Source organism: Scyliorhinus torazame, chromosome 5, assembly GCF_047496885.1.
Source record: "Scyliorhinus torazame isolate Kashiwa2021f chromosome 5, sScyTor2.1, whole genome shotgun sequence".
Taxonomy (NCBI): Eukaryota; Metazoa; Chordata; class Chondrichthyes; order Carcharhiniformes; family Scyliorhinidae; genus Scyliorhinus; species Scyliorhinus torazame.
The window spans coordinates 143,181,910-143,200,719 of record NC_092711.1 but is presented as its reverse complement, the minus strand read 5'-3'; the positions used below and the strand labels follow the sequence as shown (position 1 = coordinate 143,200,719).

General features: G+C 48.4%; 2 long non-coding RNA genes across 2 annotated transcripts; one reads left to right on the top strand and one right to left on the bottom strand.

Moving 5' to 3' along the window:
• Nucleotides 1-621: 621 nt before the first annotated feature.
• On the bottom strand, nucleotides 622-11,572 carry LOC140419933 (uncharacterized). Its single transcript, XR_011946098.1, has 3 exons — nucleotides 10,815-11,572; nucleotides 7,370-8,401; nucleotides 622-5,103 (listed from the first exon to the last, which is right to left on the bottom strand). It is a non-coding gene; the product is annotated as an uncharacterized lncRNA (long non-coding RNA).
• LOC140419934 (uncharacterized) lies at nucleotides 11,035-15,158 on the top strand. Its single transcript, XR_011946099.1, has 2 exons — nucleotides 11,035-11,119; nucleotides 12,052-15,158. It is a non-coding gene; the product is annotated as an uncharacterized lncRNA (long non-coding RNA).
• The last annotated feature ends 3,652 nt before the right edge of the window (nucleotides 15,159-18,810 follow it).

Genomic DNA, 18,810 nt, shown 5'->3' with positions numbered 1-18,810 from the left:
TGAAGATGTTTCCAAAGCTGGGACTGAACTGCTGCAAAGTTGAATTGACGAATGGGGCACACAGACAAGGCCGGATACAAGTTTTGATGTCTTCGAGCTGAGTTCTGTAATGAAACGTCCAGAAGTCGAGGATATTTAACGGGTGAACAAAACATTAAAAAATACAAGATGGAGAAATGTGTGCTGAAATTTCCATCTTTGGGTGAGCTGCAAAATATAAAATGGATTTTTTTAGCGATGCCTCACTCGGATGAGCCTGGCTCAGTGTCTGTACACTGAGTGATGTTTAAAAATCTCTTTCAGCAGAAGAACAGACAAACATTTCTCATTCTAAATTCAAAGGTCGATGATATTCAGCTCCCATGAATCGAGTGACTCTGTCACATCTTGATGTGATGTTTGGTGTGAAATTTCTGTCTGTAACTCCTCCCCTTCTAATATCTTGTAAAAGGAGTTTACAAAAGCCATCACTTGGTGCAGGAATGTGAAATTCGATCCTATTGTAAGATCCGGGTTTGGCTCCAATCTGAATTGTAACACTCAAATCAATTACACATCAGACTGTGTTGTGAAAGTTACCTGCAGCTCCTGACTAGTTGCAGACCATTCCGGATACAAGAATGTTGTCACAGAATTTATTAAGTGAATTGTAATAAGTACAAAATCACAATAATTAACAAAGGCAGTGGATCAGTCCGTTCACTCTGGATCACCAGCTCTCAGCTTCCAGGTGACTGTGGAGCTGTCTCTTGTTCTGTTGACTGAAGTCTATCCTCTTACTTCATGTTGTGTTGTGCACCGAGCTCCAGAAAATTGTAGCTCATTAACCCTTTCTAGTACCTACCTCTACGCATGGCTGGTAGTATCCTGTGGTTCTGATTGGCCCAAGTAGCCCATGATCAGTCCCTGATTGGTTAAATGGGGTACGATCAATGTCTGATTGGTCTCTGAAGGATATCGGTCACCTTGCTGATGTGTGATGTCACTTTCTCATTGTGGTGTCACTTTCTCATGATTAATATTCGTCAGGCTCATCGTCCTAACTGATACCATCGCACCACTGAATCTCTAGAGTGCAGAAAGAGGCCATTCAGCCCATCAAGTCTGCATCGGCCCTCTGAAAGAGCACCTTATCTAGGCCCACTCCCCCACCCTATCCCCATAACCCCACCTAACCTGCACATCTTTGGACTGTTGGAGGACACTGGAGCACCCAGAAGAAACCCACACAGATACAGGGACAACGTGCAAACTCCACACAGACATTGACGCAAGGCCAGAATTGAACCCGGGTCCCTGGTGCTGTGAAGAGGTTGTGCTAGCCATTGTGCCGCCGTGCTGAGATGATACATCTTCAGGTGTCATGTGTAACTCAGTGATTGTCAATGACTGAAGCAAGTTACTTAAATACAAATAACTGAAAGTGCACAAGATACACAAACTTAAACTAATACAGCAATTCCTACTGAACACAGAATAAATTTGTAACGGTGATCGGTGTGCTACAGTTCAAGTAGCAAGATACACGTTACAAAATATCATTTTCTGTTCATAAATTACATGTTCACAAGAAATAAAAGTCACAGAAAAGACATAACTACAACACCATCACAGAAACTGATAAAACCACAATAATGCAGAAAATCTGTTGTACAATTTGAAGGAAAGTGACTCTTTTGCAATAAGTTAAAAAGCAAATACAATTTAAGACAGCATTTCTCTAGCATCGACACGTAGTAATAATAATCGCTTATTGTCACAAGTAGGCTTCAATGAAGTTACTGTGAAAAGCCCCTAGTCGCCACATTCCGGCGCCTGTTCGGGGAGGCCGGTACAGGAATTGAACCCGCGCTGCTGGTCTTGTTCTGCATTACAAGCCAGCTGTTTAGTCAAATCCTGCAATAACAGAGATTCTCATTCATCATTAGTCTTGTGGTAAAACCATAAAATTAAACCTACTTTAGCCGAAGACAATACGGCACAAGTCACTTGTCAAGGACGAGTGCACCTGAATACAGAGACTCAGAGTGAGATACCGTATTGAGTGAATTGATTCATACACTTTGATTCTGCAATAACTGAACATAACTAAAACAAAACTATTAAAATGAATAAACATTGACTTACATAATAATCTTTATTGTCACAAGTTGGCTTGCATTAACACTGCAATGAAGTTACTGTGAAAAGCCCCAGTCACCATATTCCACTGCCTGTTCAGGTACACAGAGGGAGAATTCAGAATGTACAAATTACCTAACAGCACGTCTTTCAGGACTTGTGGGAGGAAACCAGAGCACCCGGGGAGAATGTGCAGTATTATGATCACTGTTACATAGATGCTCCATCACCACATATTTATTGATTAAGCCTGTCTCACTGCACACGGAGGTCTCGGATTGACTGCTCCCTGGTTGGCTCCAGAAAGACGCGCTCCAAGAAATTCTCCCCCAAAATCTTTATTAACCGATGTTCCAGGCTATCTCTGCCTATCTGACTCTCCCAATCGATATTCGATTAAAGTCACCCATGATTATTGTGGTACATTAATTACAAGCCTTATTTAATACTTCCTGTACACTCTAGCTACAATGTAACTACTGTTAGGAGGCCCATTAACTACTTACATGAGACCTTGTAACGTATTATTTCTTATCTCGAGCAAAGCTGATTCCACACCCTGAACTTTCAGGCTAAGTTGATCTCTCAGTAATGAACTAATGTAATCCTTAATGAACAGGAGCAATCCCATCATCTTTTCCGAGCTTCATGCATTCCAATATGTCAAATACCCTTCAGCATTTAGATTCCAGCCTTGGTCACCTTTCAAACAAGTCTCTGTAATGTCTATCAGGACACACATTTATCTCTATCCGTGCTGACAATTCTTTTTTTATAATTTAGAGTACCCAATTCATTTTGTCCAATTAAGGGGCAATTTAGGGTGGCCAATCCACCTAGTCTGCACATCTTTGGGTTGTGGGGGTGAAACCCACGCAAACACGGGGAGAATGTGCACACACATGTCAGTGACCCAGAGCCAGGATCGAACCTGGGACCTCAGCGTCGTGAGGCAGCACTGCTAACCACTGCACCACTGTGCTGCCCCATCTGCGCTGACAATTCATCCAATCTCTGTCAAATGCTGCGTGCATTTTCAATCCATTTTCAGGGGTTCAATAATCCAATAGGGATTTCAAGTGAAACCTCTTTACCCAGCGAGTGGTGAGAATGTGGAACTCACTACCACAGTGAGTGGTTGAGGTGGACAACATGAATACTCCTGTATCTTGACAAGGGGGAAAGGAATAGAAGGATATGCTGATGGGGGAGATGAAGAGGGCTGGGTGGAGGCTCATGTGGAGCATAAATACAGACAGAGACCAATTGAGCCGACTGGCCGGGCCCTGTGCTGTAGACTCAATGGAACCGAGAAAAATGTATTTATTTTGGATCTACCTGTAGTAGTATGATAAAACTTTTTGAGAAACACAAGAGATAAATTAAACAAAAGAACCATGTACCCTCCATGGCCCATCTCCATGGCAAGGTGGCATGCTTTAGGGGGATCCAAACAGAAATGGGAAGGAAACATCTTCCAACTTCCAAACCAACTTTCAATCTGTGATCCTTGTGAAATTTGAAACCAGGTATTCGCAACAAGGCTCGAAGAGCAACAGCCCACTGGAGTCAAAGTCATGAGACCGGCCAGTCCAGTAGAGGAAACTCTCCAACCATTCCCATTGACCAACTGTCAGAATGAACAAAATGCAGTCCTGGATGTAATTGAGAGTAGCAACACTAACAGCAGAATCCAACCCCTGTAATCACTTGTGAACTTGTTTGTGTCTCAGCAGGTGCGATGAATCACGGAATCCCTTCCCACACTGAGAGCAGGTGAACGGCCTCTCCCCAGTGTGAAGTCGCTGGTGTCTCTGTAGGTTGGATAACCGAGTGAATCCCTTCCTACAATGAGAGCAGGCGAATGGCTTCTCCCCAGTGTGAACTTGACGGTGTGCCCGCAGGTTGGATAACAAAGTGAATGTCTTCCCACACTGAGAACAGGTGAATGGCCTCTCCCCAGTGTGAACTCGCTGGTGTGTCTGCAGGTGGGATAACCGAGTGAATCCCTTCCCACACTGGGAGCAGGTGAATGTCCTCTCCCCAATGTGAACTCGCTGGTGTGACTGCAGGCTGGACATATGAGTGAATGCCTTCCCACACTGGGAGCAGGTGAATGGCTTCTCCCCAGTGTGAACTTGCTGGTGTGTCTACAGGTGGGATAAGCGAGTGAATCCCTTCCCACACTGGGAGCAGGTGAACGGCCTCTCCCCAGTGTGAACTCGCTGATGTGACTGCAAGTTATCGAACCGAGTGAATCCTTTCCCACACTGGGAGCAGGTGAACAACCTCTCCCCAGTGTGAGTTCGCTGGTGTATCTGCAGGCTGATCAACTGAGTGAATCTCTTCTCACACTTGAGAGCAGGTGAACGGCCTCTCCCCAGTGTGAACTCGCTGGTGTATCTGCAGATGGGATAACTGAGTGAATCCCTTCCCACACTGGGAGCAGGCAAACGGCCTCTCCCCTGTGTAAACTCGCTGGTGTCTCTGCAGGTTGGATGAGGAAATGAATCCTTTCCCACACTGAGAGCAGGTGAATGGCCTCTCCCCAGTGTGAATGCGTCGATGAATCTCCAGCATAGATGGGACTCTGAATCCCTTCCCACAGTCCCCACATTTCCATCGTTTCTCCATATTTTGGGTCTATTTGTGTCTCTCCAGGGCGGACAATCAGTTGACGCCTTGTTCTCACACAGAACACATGTACGGTCTCTTCCTGCTGTTTTTTCAGGCTGTGTAACTGATTAGAGCTCTTTCCACAGTCAGTGCTCTGGAACACTCTCACTCGGGTGTGTGTGTGTCTCGGTGCTTTTCCAGTCACACTCATGTTTTAAAATCTTCTCAAGCCAACAGACGAGGCAAACATTTCTCCTTCTAGATTCAAAGTCCGATGATGTTCATGCCCTGATGAATCGAGTGACTCAGTCTGATCGAGACGCTTAGTTTGAGATATCTGTCTGTAATTCCTCCTTTTCTAATATCCTGTAAAAACAATTTACAAAACACATCAGTGTCAGTACAGGACAGAAACTCAGAACACACGGGGACTTCCGGTTGCGACATGTCGGGAGCGGCCGCATATGAGGCAGCTCTCATCCGGGGACTTTGTTTTCCATCTTTTTCACCCGGTATTTGAGGGGGTTTGGGGATATTTCAAATTTGCCAATGGGATAAAGCTCAATTACTGTGGAAATGTCCAAGAAACCAAGTTTGAAGAAGCCAGCGGGCAAAGAATCGTCATCCGATTCAGATTCTTTTCCAGGCTCATTGGAAACAAAATGGCGGCGGCTGCTGCCGAAGCGAAAGTTATAGTGTTGTCAGTTGAGATGCTCATGGGCATCTTAGCAACAGCCGACTATCACCGAGGATTTCCCTATATCAATCGAGGAGCCCCCAGCTCCTATTCAATTGATAAACGGTAAAGGGTGCAGGGCATGGGGGTGACTCTTTCGATGAAGAGCAAGCGGATCGTCTCTTTAGAGGCTGAGATGGTCTGTTAGCTGATAATAACAAATCTCTGTGTGCCAAAGTAGACGACTTAGAGAATCGCTTCAGGAGACAAACTCTTCGCGTTATGGGGCTGCTGGAGGGATTGGAGGGCCCGCACCCGACTGAATACACGTCCAGGATGTTCGGGAAGATGGTGGGGAGGGTGAACAGTTGTTCCTTCCTGAGCTGGATGGGGCCCATCACTCGCTCTGTCAGACGCCTTGCCCAGGAGAGCCACCTCGGGCAATTACCGTCAGGTTCCACAGTTACTGGGATAAGGAACGAGTCCTGCGGTGGGCGAATGATCACCGTAACTACAAATGGGATAGCCATGCCATCAGGCCCCATCAGGATGTGGGGGCGGAGCTGCCAAAAAAGAGGGCGGCATTTATCAAGGCCAAGGCTGCACTTTTCATACGTGGTGTTCGGATTGGGGTGGTTTAATTCAAAAGACCACTACTTTTGAGGCGCTGGATGATGCCGATGCTTTTGTGAGGAAGCTCAGGCTCGGTATATTTTGTATTATATATGGGGTCTTGTTGTTTTTGGAGAGGGATTGTGGTTTTGGGGTCTTGTTGGGGTTTCTTCTACCAGTTTGTATTTGACTGTTTTTGTGTGGGGGTGGGGGCTCCCTTTATTTAAAGTTGGGTGCAGGTGGGAGGGGGGGGGTTGTTATGGTTACTCAGTTTTATATGCCCCAGGGGGAGGGGAGTTGCCCTGCGAGCTGAAGAAGGTAGTTAATGGGAACGAAGTGGTGGGGGTAACTGCAGCTCATTAACATAGTATAGGTTTTAGATAATGGGCTGTGTGCGCTGGTTTTGTTTGGGGTTAAAGATTGTTGAGCTAAGGGTCTGGGGGGGTTCTTCGGGCTTTTGGTTGTGGTTTTAATGAGAGGCTGGGGGATGGGGAGCTGGGGGATGGGGAGGGTTTATCGACAGTGACTACAGCTTGCTCTTTGCTCTGTTTTGTTGGGGGCCTGGTGGCCGACTCAGGTGGGCTCGATGCCGATACTTTTTCAGTCATTTTAGAATGATCTCTTTTGGTGGATATGGCTGACTGGGGTACGGGGTGGGTGGGGGTAAACCCTCAATCCGACTGGCCATTTGGAATGTGAGGATGTGAGTGGGTTGAACGGTCTAGTGAAGAGATCAGGGATATTCGCTTATGTGAAGAGTTTGAATGCGGATGTGGTGTTTTTGCTGGAGAGCCATTTGCGGGTCAGGACCAGACACGGTTACGGAAGGCTTGGGTGGGACAGATGTAGGTCCCAGGGGACCGCAGTGTTGATAAGTAAAAGCGTTTCTTTTTCAGCTTTTCGAATTCTGACAGATCCGAATGGGAGACACGTGATTGTCAGTGGGTCTTTCGTGGGCACCTTGATAGTCCCAGTACATGTGTCCACTCCGAATTGGGACGATCACAGTTTATATTAATAAATTACTGACCTCTATTCCTGACTTGGACACACATCAGCTAATCTTGATGGGAGACTTTAATTGTGTTTTGGATCCTAGTCTGACCGATCTATGCCCAGGTCTGTGATTCCTTCGGGGTGGCCAAAGTGGTGGTGACTTTCATAAGACCATATGACATAGAGCAGAATTAGGCCACTCGGCCCATCGAGTCTGCTCCGCCATTCAATCATGGCTGATATTTTCTCATCCCCATTCTCCTGCGTTCTCCCCATAACCCCTGATCCCCTTATTAATCAAGAACCCATCTAACTTAATGGAGCAGATTGGGGGGCAGAAATTCAGACCTTGGATCCGTTTGTTATAAAGGCCTCCCACCACTAGTGTTTATACAAATATGCTGAGCTCAGGTTATTTTCAGTTGGATAGGGGCACAAGGCAGTGTTGCCCACTGTCTCTGCTTCTGTTTGCCTTGGGGTGGCATGGTGGCACAGTGGTTAGCACTGCTGCCTCACAGCACCATGGACCCGGGTTCAATTCCAGCCTTGGGTGACTGTCTGTGTGGAGTTTGCACTTTCTCCTCGTATCTGAGTGGGTTTCCTCCGGGAGCTCCGGTTTCCTCCCACAGTCCAAAGATGTTCAGGTGAGGTGGACCGGCCGTGATAAACATCCCCCTAGTGTCCAAAAGGGGATGGTTGGGTTACAGGAATAGGGTAGAGGTGTGGGCTTAGGTAGGATGCTCTTTCAGAGGGGCGTGCAGACTTGATGGGCCGAATTGCCTCCTTCTGTACTGTAGGAATTCGATATTACTATGAATAAAGCCATTGGCTACTATGTTGAGGTTTTCCGGGTGATGGACAGGGTTAGAGAGGCGAGGGAGAGAGCACAGGGTGTCCCTGTATGCAGGTGATCTGCTTCTTTATATCACGGACCCAGTCTCCATGATGGATGAGATAATGAAGCTTCTGTGGAGTTTTGACTCCTTTTCTGGGTACAGAGTAAATCCGGACAAGAGCTCATATTATCTGGTGATCCCCCAGAGAGGGGGGCTGACCTGGGGATGTTGCCTTTTAACCTTGCCAGATCCAGCTTGGTTATCTGGGAATCCAGGTAGCCCACGAGTGGGCCTCTCTTCAGAAATGTCAGTTTGCTCGGCTGGTGAATGAGGTCAGGGCAGATTTGCAGAGGTGGCAACCTCCCACTGTCTTTGGCCGACAGGGTTCAGATGGTTAACATGAACATCCTTCCGAGGTTGCTGTTTCTTTTCCAATGTCTCCCTATCTTTTATCTTTCTTCCCAAATCATCCAATGTTAAAATCAATACGCTGATTACTTCTTTCATTTGGGTGGGAAGGACCCCGAGGATTTGCAGGACATTCCTGCAGAGAGAGAGAGACAGGCTTAGCCATATTTCATCTGTTTAAGAAGGGTAGCAAGGATAATCCAGGGAACTACAGGCCGGTGAGCGTTACGTCAGTGATAGGGAAATTACTGGAGAGAATTCTTCGAGACAGGATCTACTCCCATTTGGAAGCAAATGGACGTATTAGTGAGAGGCAGCATGGTTTTGTGAAGGGGAGGTCGTGTCTCACTAACTTGATAAGAGTTTTTCGAGGAGGTCACAAAGATGATTGATACAGGTAGGGTAGTGGATGTTGTCTATATGGACTTTAGTAAGGCCTTTGACAAGGTCCCTCATGGTAGACTAGTACAAAAGGTGAAGTCACACGGGATCAGGAGTGAGCTGGCAAGGTGGATGCAGAACTGGCTAGGTCATAGAAGGCAGAGAGGAGCAATGGAAGGATGCTTTTCTAATTGGAGGGCTGTGACTAGTGGTGTTCCGCAGGGATCAGTGCTGGGACCTTTGCTGTTTGTAGTATATATAAATGATTTGGAGGAAAATGTAACTAGTCTGATTAGTACGTTTGCAGACGACACAAAGGTTGGTGGAATTGCGGATAATGATGAGGACTGTCAGAGGATACAGCAGGATTTAGATTGTTTTGGAGACTTGGGCGGAGAGATGGCAGATGGAGTTTAATCCGGACAAATGTGAGGTAATGCATTTTGGAAGGTCTAATGCAGGTAGGGAATATACAGTGAATGGTAGACCCCTCAAGAGTATTGAAAGTCAGAGAGATCTAGGTGTACAGGTCCACACACAGGTCACTGAAAGGGGCAACACAGGTGGAGAAGGTAGTCAAGAAGGCATACAGTGTGCTTGCCTTCATTGGCCGGGGCATTGAGTACAAGAATTGGCAAGTCATGTTGCAGCTGTATAGAACCTTAGTTAGGCCACACTTGGAGTATAGTGTTCAATTCTGGTTGCCACACTACCAGACGGATGTGGAGGCTTTCGAGAGGGTGCAGAAGAGATGTACCAGAATGTTGCCTGGTATGGAGGGCATTAGCTATGAGGAGCGGTTGATTAAACTCGGTTTGTTCTCACTGGAACGACGGAGGTTGAAGGGCGATCTGATAGAGATCTACAAAATTGTGAGGGGCATAGACAGAGTGGATAGTCAGAGGCTTTTCCCCAGGGTAGAGGGGTCAATTACTCGGGGGCATAGGTTTAAGGTGCGAGGGGCAAGGTTTAGAGTAGATGTACGAGGCAAGTTTTTTTACACAGAGGGTAGTGGGTGCCTGGAACTCACTACCGGAGGAGGTGGTGGAAGCAGGGACGATAGTGACATTTAAGGGGCATCTTGACAAATACATGAATAGGATGGGAATAGAGGGATACGGACCCAGGAAGTGTAGAAGATTGTAGTTTAGTCGGGCAGCATGGTCGGCACAGGCTTGGAGGGCTGAAGGGCCTGTTCCTGTGCTGTACTTTTCTTTGTTCTATTATTGGGCAGCCAATATTGAAAGGGTGCTGGGGTTATTCAGAGATCTGAATTCTATATGGGGGCAGATGGAGACAGGCACTTGTCAGGGTCCAGTTTACGGGCCTTGGTTAATGCCTTGCTTCCGTTTTCTCCTATGAAATTTACCTTGAGCCCTGTGGTGGTGGCTGCACTGAGGGTTTGAGACAGTTCAGGCAACGCTATTGGCTCAGCTCAATATTGTTGTTGGCCCCTCTCTATGGGACTCACCACTTTGTGCCTATGGATTTAGATTTAGGTCCTGGAGGAGGGAAGCTCTGGAGAAGTTTGGTGACTTGTTTGTGAACGGCAGGTTTATTGGTTTTGATGAACTGGTGGAAAAATTACAACTCGCGAGCTCTAATTTTCTTAGATGCATGATTTCCTACGTAAGGAGATCTCGGCGTTTCCTTTAGCACCCCTGCCGTCTCTGATGATTTGGATTCTATCTCTTGCTGACGTGGGTGAGGGTAGGATTTCAGATATCTACAGTCTGCAGAGCAAGCTCCACTGAATGAGGTGAGGAGAAAGTGGAAGGGGGAATTGGATCTGGTTTCTGTGGAGGGGGTGTGGAGTGAGACTGTACAGGGTCAACACAACCTCCTCCTGTGTTAAGTGGAGCTTGACAGGGGGCATCTGACTAGGTTGCGTGGTTTTGTTCTCGGGGGTGGAAGACAGGTGAGCTTGGTGTTCTCGGGTCTGGCGAATCATAAAAGGTACCATCCTTTTAGCCAGACAAATAAATGTGTCGAGCTGAGGGAGCAAAGGATGTCACTGTCTTTGAGAGAGAGAGACCTGGGCCAACCTTTGCAGAGTCTGCACCCTCCCTGGATTCACTTCCTTTCCCTTCAGTTGCTGCAAGTCACCAATTAAAGATCAGAATGAGAAAATAAATGGAAAGGGGGAGGAAAGAAACTGTTTTACTCACAGATGTTGGAGACAAGAGGAAGTATCAGTCTGGGTAAAGCTCAATATTCATTCACACAAAGCCCGCGCTCTGATTGGCTGGAGGGCCAAAGTCCTTCCGGTGGCCCACTCTTTCCTTTCGTCAACATTTCAGCGGGAAGTCAGGGCGGGGGGGTGGGTCTCTGCACATGCGCAGCTGCCTCTCTGCATTGGACATGCGCATTACCGGTCGACTCTGGGACGCAAGCGGAATTGTCGGTGTTTGGAGCATGCGCATTCGGAATAATGGGCCTGTTCGTTTTGGAAAGCCCGAGCAAAACTAAGGAGGTGGGTGGGAGGATTGGGAAATACTCTGTGGAGCCGCAAAACCCTGATGAATAGTTGTCAGCTCCCTGATTCTGGTTCGGGAAATTCTTTCCCAGGTCCAGGCTCAAGTTAATGCCCAAAATATTTGTTCAGTGAGTGGAGGATGGGGAGGGGAAAACAATAAGGTTAGACCCCGCCCCTCATTCACTCTGACTGGCTGAAGGACCGAGCGGCTGTCTCCGTCCTCTAGCCCCGCCCCTCATTCTCTCTGATTGACTGGAGGACCGAGCGGCTCTCTGAGTCCTCCAGACCCGCCCCTCATTCACTGCGTGCTGGAGGACCATGCGTCTGTCTCAGTCCTCCAGTCCCGCCCCTCATTCACTCAAATGGCTGACACAGTCCTCCAGCCCCGCACCTCATTAACTCTGACTGGCTGGAGGGCCAAGCGGCAGTCTCAGTCCTCCAGGCCCGCCCCTCATTATCTCTGATTGGCTGGAGGACCAGTCGGCTCTCAGTCATCCAGCCCCGCCTCTCATTCACTCTGATTGGCTGGAGGACCAGGCGGCTCTCAGTCCTCCAGCTCCGATCCGTTACCTGGAGACTGGGCAGCGCATTCCCAACGTAAGGTATTCAAATTCCGGCTCCAAAATCACACCCTGGCGAGTAGGCCGTGAATCCCTAAGGAAAGGTTTTTTCATTGAGCTCCGAAAATCCGGACCTCTCAGTCCACTCCCTGGAAACTAGGCCGTGAATCCCCGAGGAAAGGTCTTTATACTGACTGCTCCGAGACTCTGCCCCTCCAAGTCCGCTCCCTGAAGACAGGGAGAAAGAGGCGTTAGAGACTCGGTATTGGGGAATGAGAGAGGAAAGAATGTTCTCTAGAAACTAGAATTGTCTGTTCTGAATTTCTATCCTGTGCTGACAGTGATGTCTTTTGTAAACTCCTTTTACAGGATATGAGAAGAGGAGGAATTACAGACAAATCTCAAACGTAACGTCTCGATCTGACAGAGTCACCAGATTCCCTGGGATCTGACTATCATCAGCCTTTGAATCTACAAGGGAAGAAGAACTGTTTGCCTAATCTGACAGCCTCAAAAGGATTTTAAACATCATTGTGACTGGAAAAGCCCTGAACCCCCCCCCCCCATGAATCAACATTGTGCCATTCACAGTGGGGTGTGACACATGTGATGAGACTTCCAACTAATTTTCTGACCTGGAGAGACACAAGGAGACACAAAACATGGAGAAACCGTGGATATGTGGGGACTGTGGGAAGGGATTCAATGCACCATCTCAACTTGAGATTCATCGACGCATTCACACCGGGGAGAGGCCGTTCACCTGTGCTCAGTGTCGGGAGGGATTTACTGTGTTATCCCGCCTACAGACACACCAGCGAGTTCACACTGGGGAGAGGCCGTTCAACTGCTCAGGGTGGGAAGGGATTCACTCAGTTATCCCATCGACAGACACCAGCGAGTTCACACTGAGCATAAGCCATTCAACTGTTCAGTGTGGGAAGTGATTCACTCAGTTATCTCACCTGCGGAGACATCAGCAAGTTCACACTGGGGAGAGGCTGTTCACCAGCTCTCAGTGTGGAAATAAATTCTCTGAGTTATCCAGCCTGCAGACACACCAGTGAGTTCACACTGGGGAGAGGCCTGAGAAAGATGGAAAACAAAGTCCCCGGATGAGAGCTGCCTCATACGCGGCTGCTCCCGACATGTCGCAACCGAAGTCCCCGTCTGTTCTTAATTTCTGCTGTACTGACACTGATGTCTTTTGTAAATTGTTTTTACAAGATATTAGAAAAGGAGGAATTACAGACAGATATCTCAAACTAAACGTCTCGATCAGACTGGGTCACTCGATTCATCAGGGCCTGAACGTCATCGGACTTCGATCAGACTGGGTCACTCGATTCATCAGGGCCTGAACGTCATCGGACTTTGAATCTAGAAGGAGAAATGTTTGCCTCGTCTGTCGGTTTGAGAAGATTTTGAACATCAGTATGACTGGAAAAGCACCAAGACACACACACCCGACTGAGAATGTTCCAGAGCACTGACTGTGGAAAGAGCTTTAACCAGTTACACAGCCTGAAAAAAACATCACACCATTCACAGCGGGGAGAGACCGTACACGTGTTCTGTGTGTGAACAAGGCGTCAACTGATTGTCCGCCCTGGAGAGACACGAGGAGACCCAAAATATGGAGAAACGATGGAAATGTGGGGACTGTGGGAAGGGATTCAGAGTCCCATCTGCGCTGGAGATTCATCGACGCAGTCACACTGGGGAGAGGCCCTTCACCTGCTCTCAGTGTGAGAAGGGATTCACTCAGTATTCTGACCTGCAGACACACCAGCGAGTTCACACCGGGGAGAGGCCGTTCACCTGCTCTCAGTGTGAGAAAGGATTCAGTCAGTTATCCAGTCTGCGGACACACCAGCGAGTTCACACTGGAGAGAGACCATTCACCTGCTCTCAGTGTGGGGAGGGATTCATTCAGTTGATCAGCCTGCAGATACACGAGCGAGTTCATAGCGGCAAGTGGCCGTTCACCTGCTCTCAGTGTGGGAAGGGATTCATTTCCTCATCCAACCTGCAGATACACCAGCGAGTTCACACTGGGGAGAGGCCGTTCACCTGCTCTCAGTGTGCGAAGGGAGTCACTCAGTTATCCCACCTGCAGTCCCCACATATCCACGGTTTCTCTCACCTGTGGAGACATCAGCGAATTCACACTGGGGAGAGGCCGTTCACCTGCTCTCCGTGTGAGAAGGCCATCACCACGTTATCCAACCTGCGGAAACACCAACAAGTTCACACCAGGGAGAATTAACTCAGTTGGCTGGATGGCTGGTTTGTGATGCAAAGCGACTCCAACATCAGGGGGTTCAACTCCCGTACCGGCTGAGGTTATCCATGAAGGTCCCACCTTTTCAACATTGCCCCTTGCCTGAGGTGTGGTGACCGTCAGATTCAATCACCACCAGTCAGCTCTCTCTCTCTCTCAAGAGGGCAAAGCAGACTCTGGTCCTCTGGGACTTTGGCGACTCTTATTTCACACAAATACAACAAACATAGATTCCTTTAAGGAGCAAAAATCCAACAGGAAAAGTGATGCAACCATGGCTAACAAGAAATGTTAAAGATTCCATTAGATCAATGGAGGAGACTCATAAAGTGGCCAAAATAGTCGTAAGCCTGAGGATTGAGAACTTGTTTGAGAATTCAGCAAAGGAGGATCAAGAAACTGATGAAGAGAAAATAGAATATGAGAGCGATAAACATAAAAAATGACTGGAAAAGCTCCTATAGGAATGTGAAAAGGAAAAGATTAGCAAAGACCAATGTGGGTCCATTCCAGGCAGAGACAGGAGTGTTTTTTTTTAAATTTAGAGTACCCAATTCATTCTTTCCAATTAAGGAGCAATGTAGAGTGGCCAATTCACCAACTCTGGACTTCCGGTGGCGGCTATGGAGGGAGACCTCCGGTGGCGGCTATGAAGGAGTAAGTTGCACATTTGGTGGCTCCCGCTCTGGTCGGACTTTCGGACCTTTCCCCTGGACTTTTTTCTGGTTTTAAACGGTAAATTCAAAGGCTGAATCAATTGGGCACTGTTTCCACGTATTCGTGTATGGAGCAAAGAACCAGAAGTGCACGAAAAGGCAGAAATAAAAAGTTAGCCAAGAGCTGTGTTGAAGCTGCAGCAGGAGACAGCATGGCCGAGGACCGGACGCCTGGGGTGGTGGCGCTGCGACCATCCGAGCAGTTGATGCAGGTCATCCAGGATGGTTTCGGGGTGTAAGCTCAATATGGGGAAGAGCAAGATGTTTGTGGTCCAGGCGAGAGATCAGGAGAGACGACTGCGGGATCTGCCATTCAGAGTGGTAGGGGACAGTTTCAGGTACCTAGGTATCCGAGTGGCGATGGATTTGCGACTAAATAGAATTTGGCCCGACTGGAGGATCAGATGAAGGAGGGATCCGGAAATGGGATGCGCTCCCGTTGTCTCTGGCGGGCAGAGATTAAACGGTAAAAATGACGGTCCTCCCAAGATTCCTATTCATTTTTCAATGTCTCCCCATCTTCATCCCGCAGTCCTTTTTTCAGCGGGTCAATAAAGTTATTGTGGGCTGTGTGTGGGGGGGGCAAGTCCTCGCGGGTGAAGAGGGCAATGCTTGAGTGGAGTCAGGGGGATCGTGAGCTGGCGCTGCCGAATTTCAGCAGTTATTACTGGGCGGCTAACATAGCCATGGTGAGGAGGTGACTGGTGGGGGGGAAGCCGGCGTAGGTGCGCATGGAGACGGCTTCTTGGAAGGGCACAAGTCTGGGGGCGTTGGTAACAGCGCCTCTACCATTCCCGCCAGCGCGGTACTCCACCAGTCCGAGTGGTGGTGGCGGCCTGAGAGTCTGGGGGGAGTGGAGGAGACATGTGGAAGCAGAGGGGGCATCGGTGTGGTCCCCAATCTGCAATAATCACTGCTTTGCCCTGGGGAGGATGGACGGGGGGGGTTCCGAATTTGGCGGAGAGCGGGCATCGAGAGGATGGGCGACATGTTTATAGAGGGGAGTTTTCCGAGTATGAGGGCGCTGGAGGAGAAGTTTGCATTGGCGGGGGGAAATGAATTTCGATATCTGCAGGTGCGGGACTTTTTGCAGAAGCAGGTACCAACCTTCCCACTCCTGCCGCTAAGGGGGATTCAGGATAGGGTGGTTTCTAGAGGATGGATAGGAGAGGGAAGCGCCTCGGACATATATAAAGAGCTTATGGGATTGGAGGAGACGCAGACTGAGGAGCCGAAGCAAAAGTGGGAGGAGGAGCTGGGGGGAGAGTTAGAGGAGGGCCTTTGGGCAGACGCGTTGAGTAGGGTCAATGCGACCGCAACATGTGCCCGGCTCAGCCGGATCCAATTCAAGGCCGTTCACCGGCCCACATGACAGTGGCTCGGATGAGCAGATTCTTTGGGGTGGAGGACAGGTGTGCGAAGTGCGCGGGGGGGCCAGTGAACCATGTCCACATGTTCTGGGCATGTCCAAGGCTGAGGGGATTTTGGCAGGGGTTTGCCGACGTCATGTCCAAGGTATTAAATACGAGGGTGGCAATGAGTCCAGAGGTGGCGATTTTCGGGTTGTCGCAGGATCCGGGAATCCAGGAGGAGAAAGAGGCGGATGTTCTGGCCTTTGCTTTCCTGGTAGCCCGGAGGCGGATATTACTGGCATGGAGGGACTCAAAGCCCCCGAAATCGGAGACCTGGCTTTTGGACATGGCTGGCTTCCTCTGCCTGGAGAAAATTAAGTTTGCCAAGAGAGTCTCTGTTAGGGTTCACCCGGAGGTGGCAACCGTCCGTCGACTTCGCGGAGAATTAATCATCAGCAGAAGGGGGGGAGGAGGGGGTTAGGCTCGCGTAGATTAGGGGGGTAAGTAATTGTAGGACCTGTGGGAGAGGGAGGTGGTATTTGCACTAGGTTAATATTTTCCTTGTTATGTACATTGTTATTTTGTTGCTGTTACAATGCCAAAGAAATACCTCAATAAAATGTTTCTTTTAAAAAAACGGGGTGAGGGGGGGCGGGGAGGCCCCGGGGTGGCACCAAGTTGAGGTGGGGGGGGAGATTTCTGGGGGGGGGGGGGGGTGTAAGGATGTTGTGGCTGTTCGCTGTTGCCATGGTTGTTTTGTGTTTTTCTTCTTTGTTAAGTATATATTTGAAAATGCCTCCAATAAAATATTTAAACAAAAAGAATCCCGCCGCCGGCGAATGGCGCGCCGCCGAGAACCACGCGGCTGGGGAACCGCAGAACCCCACGCCCTATCTCTCTCGGTACATCCAGACCATCTAACTCGCCCTATCTCTGTTACCAATTCCAATCTCTGCAACGATCCCCATCAATCTCACATTTTCCTCCCACTAGAACCCTCCAGTTCTCTTTACGATCCACTAAACCTTCGCCCCTTCTGATCTGAGTTTGTCATTCAGAGGCTACATCCTATATCCTCCAGCTCCTACAACCCTTCCTATCTCTGTGACCTCCTCCAATCCCAAAACTATCCCTATTTCTCCAACCTCATTAAGAGGTATAACCCTGTTTATCGTTGTAATATTCTTCAGTTTCTACATCCCCTCCACCCTCCATAATACCCGTTAGCTCAACTCTTAGATAGCACATCAAATTACAGCAATCTCCTCCAGATGCTGCAACCCTAAAGCCCCTGCAACCCTACCTTATCCCTAAAACCACTTTAACCCCCTCCAACCTCTTTTTTTCTGTTAAATCCTCGATGCCCCCACAATGCACACAGTGCTGTAATCTTCCCCAGCCTCTAAAAATACTCACTATTGCTGTATCCCCTCAATTGCTCCCTTGTCTGATAATCCCAATAGCCATAAAACTCTCTCCATCCCAGTTACTGTGTTGAGACTCTTAATACCACCCCATGCCTGTTACCTTCTCTCAACTGTACAATTCTCCCTGTCTCTGTCACATCCTCCAGCCCCTACAACTCTCTCTATCTCTGTAGCTTCCTCCCATCCCTACACCGCTTCCTATCTTTGAAACCTTCTATTGATTTTACACCCCACCTGAACTTTCATACTTCATACAGTCCCAACAACCTTCCCTATCTCTATAATAGTTCCCTCCCCTACAGTAAAGTAAGTCGCAATAGTTGCAGATGACCATAGGCTGCTTTCCCCTTTGAGGGGGAGAGCTAACTTGTGGTGATTTAACCTAACCGTCATGCATTACCCTACATCCCCCACAGCCCTCCCTCTGCCCCGTCATCCTTCTGTCCATATAAGTTTCCCTCTCTGTGTAAAAATTATTTTAGCCCCGAAGACCCTCTCTATCTCTGTAACATTGTCTACCCCTACAACACTCCTGAATTCTGCAACCACCTTCAGCACCTGTGACCCTCCCTATCTCTGTAACCTCTGCTGTTCTCCTGCTGTGTTCTTCTCCTTTGTAGTTAATATAAACTCCGTATCCTTAAATCTGTCTCACCCGGTTCTGGTAACTTACCGATTTTCAGTAAATTCAGCCTATCAAATACCTCACTGTCAACGTTTAACCCATCAGTGTCTCGACTGCCTCCTTTTTCACTCTGGCTTGGAAACCAAGTTCTTTTTTAAAATAAATTTAGAGTAGCCAATTATTTTTTACAATTAAGGGCCAATTTAGCATGGCCAATCCAACAACCCTGCACATCTTTTTTTGGGTTGTGGGGGTGGGACCCACACAGTCACTGCGAGAATGTGCAAACTCCACACGGACAGTGACCCGGGGCCGGGATCGAACCAGGGTCCTCGGTGCCGTGAGTCAGCAATGCCTTGGACACCAAGTTCTGTGGTAAAGGCAGATACTCATTCGGTACCAGTCGCCCTCCCTTCATGTCGAAATCCCCTTTCAGTTCCATATTCAGCTCCATGCTCCTTTTACAGCTTTGGGAGCAAAAATAGTGAAGCAGATTATTATTTGAATGGGTGTAAATTGTGTGAGGTGGATACAAAGAACAAAGAAATGTACAGCACAGGAACAGGCCCTTCGGCCCTCCAAGCCCGTGCCGACCATACTGCCCGACTAAACTACAATCTTCTACACTTCCTGGGTCCGTATCCTTCTATTCCCATCCTATTCATATATTTGTCAAGATGCCCCTTAAATGTCCCTATCGTCCCTGCCTCCACTACCTCCTCCG